The following is a 6172-nucleotide window of genomic DNA, read 5'->3' as shown; positions in this document are numbered from 1 at the left end:
ACGTGAGTCACACTTTGGTTTTTCACCATTTTTATTCTATTTTATAATTTGTCTTTCACCCTCAAAACAATTCAATCTTGTTTTCTTATCCCACAACCAATAATTTGAAAGCACTTCATAAATCAATGGTCCAAAAATATTGAAAGAGAAAAAATTTGTGGTAACAATGGTTATATGTAAAGCTAGTTTTTGCTATTCTAAAATCTGTACTACATTGTCATCAGCAAAAACTAATTTGTTCTTTAACTTACTCACAAACTTAAGACTTGGTGTCTTATGTGATGAAAATTTTTATAGGTATTAATCTAGGTTAGTGATTTCCCAAACTTGCAAGCACTATAACAGGTATCTGCTAAGCTCATAAAATGTTTAGTCTAGCTTATCAAACCAATTGTAAGAGCTTGGTTGATTTTTTTCTGAAACAAATGATTATCACTGGTAATTGAATATAATTTTAATGCATATTTAATATTCCGGATAGGATGTGTTTTATGTTAGATAGTTAAGCTGCACCCTCACTTCACTTGGTGTGTCAGTTTACCACTGTTATTTACTCAAAAATTAAAAATATACATGTAGATATGTATGCAGTATCAAAAAGGAACAATTCAATGTAATAAAAGATTGACAAAATCCATACCAAATAGTCTCACTATCACATAGCTCAAACCCAAGGCTATAGCACGATGCTTTTCTGATACAATCCTGTAAGCAAATGGCAATGATATCATCAGTACATCATTATTGTTAGCTATAAAGCATGTTTACAAATTTCAAAGTTAATTTTCCCCCTGCGCATCAAACTAAATATCTTTAGAATTCAATATGACTGAATTAAAAAACTGCATCTCCTCATTTCTTCATATCCTGCCCCTTATCAGCCAATTCCAAAGCTTCTTGATCTTCACAAGAGGGAATCATTTTTGGTGTAAACCCTATAGCCCAGCCTTCTTTTCCTTTGATGAAAATAACTTGGCACTAGTTTTCATTCTTTTCTTTTTTCATTTGGGGCTCCCTCCCTGCAGAGTTACATCAGACTGACTAGGCCCCTAAACAAAAGAGTCCCCTTATAGGTCTCTTTACTTCTTACCCTCATTCCCCTCTGGAACCCAGATCGTAACAGACAGGAAGTACTACACTGTATTTTGGGATTCCTAACAATCTTTGTACATGTTAAATCATTACTTAATTCAATTTTACTTGAATTTTCCTAATTGGATCTCTTTTAACATTTCTTATTGGATCTGTTACCTCTGTATTCAAAAACTAAAATAAATGATAAATAATTTCCCACATATAAAGAATGAAAATATCTGTACTTCCCACTAATCAAATCAAGCATTTGTTTTAAAAAGAAAAATAATGCATAATATCACATATTAGTAATATGGAAAATAAATTGAAAATACAATTAAAACAACTTTTAAACATTCTAGGAAGTAAAAAATAAGAACTGCATGTAAAATAAACCATGAATAATTTTAAAAAGTTATAAACTTTTCTTGTTCTAGAACATAGCCTACTATGATCAATATTTTCATCCAATATTATTCAATTTATTAAAATACAGAATACATACATTGCTTTTATACTATTTTGCAAAAAATTAGATTAATTCCACCCATACCAACCTGGTAAAATTATATATTGCTTCCTCAAATATTTACTACCAGGGTAATCAAGACAAATTAACCAATTCTCAAATGATAATATTTGCACTGTCCCTTTTATGTAGTATTCTCCCTCAGCTTCATCCCCCACAGGTCTTCAAATTATTCTACTTATAATGCATATATGATTATTTTTATTTCTGAGGCTTACTGTTTTCAATGGCTTCCAGGTGTACACAGGATAACATCATTCATTTTAACATGACAAAGAAAACACAACATGATCAACACCCTTACTCAGTCGAATCTTGTTCTGTTCACCATAATGTTACTTTTAATATCGCCAAGATATTTAACAGATTTTTGCCTCTCCATCCACTTATTTTTCCTTTTAAGAACTTATCCCCATGGGCCTCCCTGGTAGAGCAGGGAGTTAAGGCACTGCCCTGTGAAGCAGTCCACAGCCTCCGCAGCATAAGTTCGATCGACAGCCTGCCAGGGAGCAACCCACATGGCGAGGCAGACATCTCCTGTTTCTCTGCTGCTCCCCTCAGCAGTGTATTTCAGTCAGTCTGCCTGTTTTCTTCCCACTCCATCTCTGGTGCAGCCTCTCACGCCCCCCACCCCTGCCTGCATGCCAGCTCTTGTATGCATAACTAAATAAATCTAAAAAAAAAACAAACTTATCCCCAGTTTGCACTTTTTCAAAAATTTTTAATCTGCATAACACAGTTTAAGTTTCATGTCTTCTATAAGTAATTCCAAGTAATCTTGCATAGAAATTACCTTTCTTGCCTTTTTGTTCCTGGGTCAGTTATACAATCTTTAAGATTGCTCTAATTATTCACTGCATTTCTATTTGTGTGTTATTCACCCTCCCATGAAATTCTAAGCAACTCAAGTCAAGTTCATATCTTAGTGGTCTTTGTACTTTATTCATACATATCCAGACACATATATATGAAAAAACTATTTCACAGTAATTGATATGTCCAAGTTTCATATCTACTCTAAATTATAAGTGCATTGATGGCGGAGACCCCATATTCACTGATTTCATTTTTTTTAAAATATTTATTTATTTATTTATTTATTTATTTATTTATACAAGAACCAGGGTCCAGGCCAGATGCACAGGAGGTAAGAAGATTCAGCAGAAACAGAGCGGGCAGAACAGAACAGGCAGACAACTGAAGTACACTGCTGACGGGAGCAGCGGACGCGACAGGAGAGGTCTGCTGCACCATGTGGGACACTCACCGTCCTGCAGGGATCAAATTAGTGCTGCAGAGGCTGTGGACGGCTTCACAGCGCTGTGCTCAACTGCCTGAGCCACCAGGGGAGGCCCCTGATTTCATTTTTTTTTTTTAAAGATTTATTTTTTATTTATTTATACAAGCACTGGGTACAGTCAGATGCAGTGGAGGGTGAGAGAATTCACCAGAGCCAGAGCGGGAAACAGAACAGGCAGACTGACGAAATACACTGCTGAGGGGAGCAGACGGCTTGGCAGGGAGGTCTGCGCGCCATATGGGACTCTTGCCAGCCGGCCGGGGATGGAACCGGTGCTGCAGAGGCTGGGGGCAGCTTTGCAGCCCAGCACTGAACCGCTGCGCCACCAGGGGAGGCCCCTGATTTCATTTTTTTTGCATGCTCTTATTTATTCCTGTTTTATACTCAGCTTTCCTTGGGACAGAAAACTATTCCATATGGCTTAAAGTTTTATGTTGACCTTTTGAAAAAATTTAATTATGACAAGTTATTCTGCTTCTATGATAAAAAATATTTAAAGTATTTCATATTTTGTGGAAGAACAAGTGAATGTAGGTTTATTTTAGAATAATAAAAATTTACATAATGAAATTCTAAAAGTTAGAGTTATTAGGTTCCTTTGTGGGGTGAAGCTAATGTTTTTTCATAGTCAAATTGTCTATTAGAATGTCTATTAAAATTGTACCCCTTAATATGAAATATAAAAATTAAAGTAAATAATCTATAAATTACTATAACTTATGAGTCAATATTATAACCATATCTGTGTTATAATTAAGAATTTTCCAGATATGTAACAAACAAACAAATTTACTTTTCAATAAAGTTAAAGTAAATGTGATATCTATAAACTTCAATCATATAAATAAAAGAATCAAATCTATTCATGAATTTTTAAAATACAATAATTTTCCCATATATGAATTTTTCATGCATTAAGTTAAATTAATTATTTAGCTAATTAAAACTAAATGTGATATCTATAATTTATGCAAATAAATTCATTAAAACAGAGAATTAAGCATGTGCATGGATTTTGACAATGTAATAATTTTTCCCACTAATAGTTGCTACTTTGAAACACAGTAATATTTGCTACAATTTTCCAAAATCTTCCTAAGATTGTCACTCACTCTTATGTATTAAAGAATAATATATACATACCTGAGGATGGCCAGGATGCTTGGTATACCAGTAAAACAAGAAAATATAACTGTAGATAACACAAAAGCAAGGAACAAAGGAAGTTTATAACATTTGGGATCACATGTCCCAGATCTAGCATCAATAGAATCACCTTGCTCATCCAATGTTATTAATCCATGTTTAATGCAAGAGCAATTGTAGTATACCTATAAATATTAAATTAATCATTTAGTAATATAGTCATAAAGCAAAAACTCTTATTAATGTAATATAAAATTAAATCATTAACTTCAGGGAGACTGCCAGTATTATTAGTAAATAACCTAACATTAAACTTGCCATATATTATTTAGAAATGAGACATTAGTAGTAATTAGAAGGTATTTTTGTTAATAAAAGATCATATATGTGCATTTAATGATTCTTAGGAAAAAGTCCACTAATTTAAGAAATAGTACAAAAATATTTATAATCAATTGATGAAATAATATTAGAAAGCTATATGAATTGACAATGAAGAAAAGTACAATGAGTGAAATGAAATTATAGCTGGGATTTGGTAAACATGGACATTTAGCCAATTTTGGAGACTTTAGGAACATGTCAGAAAATATGTTTATTATATGTAATGATGAGAGTGCTGTTATCTATTAAAAAGAGAAAACACAGTGCAGAGGGTCCATAGTATTTTCAGGACCACAAAGAAAAGTTTAATTTTAATATGTTTTAAACTCAAAGAAGAAAAGTGAATAAAATATAATGACTGTATGATAATGAATCCAGTCTGGACCACATTTATCTTCCCACCTGTAGTGCCAGGAAGGGCACAGAGCAGGTTTTCTATGATTGGAGCAAATGGGTAAAGGAGAGTCCTGGAACCCTGGTGGTTTTTTTCAGGCTTTTATTGAGCTTTTAGCTGTAGTGGGGCTACCAGGTACACAGCCTGGGTGGCGGGGGTGGGGGAGGGGGAGGGGGGGAGGTGGGAGGCCAGTAGGCCTCCTGGACCCCAGCAAGTCTTTGCTCCTTCAAGCTCCTTTGGGGCTTTCTGGGGCTCTCTGGATCCCTCTCTCTCTCTTGGTGAATATAAATACTGCAGCCAGGGCCCACAAGGGTAAACAACACAACAGAAAATTACAATGTAACAAAGGCAGGTGCCCACCATCAGGCATACAATCCTAAGAAGGGAGGCAGAAAAGCCTGAAAATCATTCACCCTACACTACCACTGCAGTTGGACAGTAAATTTTTTTTAAGTGAAGGTGGGGGCTTACAAAGACAAATATCTATAGTCAATGAAAGTCATGATATAATCATGAGTAAGAATCATGAAAATTAGGGGTAGTTGTTATAAGATTGATAAATAGGACAATGAATATGTAATTTTCTTTGAAAAAAAAACTAACAAAATTTGGAGATAGAGACCAGTTAATAATTTATTAATCTATTGAAAAGTTCTAAACCAAAAAATATACAAATTTCGAAAAATATGGAGTCAGTTTACCAATGAAGAACTAATAGGAATAAAAGATGGTTTGAATCTGAATGACTTAGAAAAATGATGGTCCAAAATAGAGAAATATACAGTTGTGTAGTTAGAAATTTTTCATATGCCATGTTCAAGATTTAGTATAATATTACAAGGAAAGCAAAATGACAAGTTTGATCTTTTTTAATTAAGTGAAGAATAAACAAAACTAGACTAAAAAGTGATTATAAGCACTTTAGCTATGGTTAATATTTTCCAGAAAATAGATAGAAAAATAGACAAAATATTTTACATTATGTGGAATTTCATCAGGAACTTGGATTCTACAAAAGCATAAATGTTAGAACTGAAAATGCAATGAATAAATTTACAATCTCAGTAAAATAGTATTAACAGCAAAGTAGATACTGAAAAGAGAATATATAAAGGAGATGGAAAATAAAAGAGCAAAAGAGTATGAAATACAGTGTAAAGGTCTATTTGTAGGATGTGTTAGAATTCTAACTAACAGAATATAAAGCCTGCAAATTTCAAACAACTATGAGATAATGGATTTTACTCCACTTTCCAACTCCATTATATGGCATATTGACTTTAAGAAAGAGAGGATAAACCTTTCCTAATTAGGTGAGCTTTGAAAGGTACTGCACTTTTACTGA

The 6172-nt window shown here is 33.5% G+C and overlaps 1 protein-coding gene across 1 annotated transcript in view; it reads right to left on the bottom strand.

The window, feature by feature from the left end:
• LOC119261178 (solute carrier organic anion transporter family member 6A1-like) overlaps nucleotides 1-6172 on the bottom strand; it is a 232384-nt gene that overhangs the window by 157922 nt on the left and 68290 nt on the right. The window lies entirely within an intron of this gene.

This window comes from Talpa occidentalis, unplaced genomic scaffold (genome assembly GCF_014898055.3).
Source record: "Talpa occidentalis isolate TD23 unplaced genomic scaffold, MPIMG_talOcc4v2.1 talOcc4.6, whole genome shotgun sequence".
Taxonomy (NCBI): Eukaryota; Metazoa; Chordata; class Mammalia; order Eulipotyphla; family Talpidae; genus Talpa; species Talpa occidentalis.
This window is presented reverse-complemented; position numbering and strand designations above follow the sequence as displayed.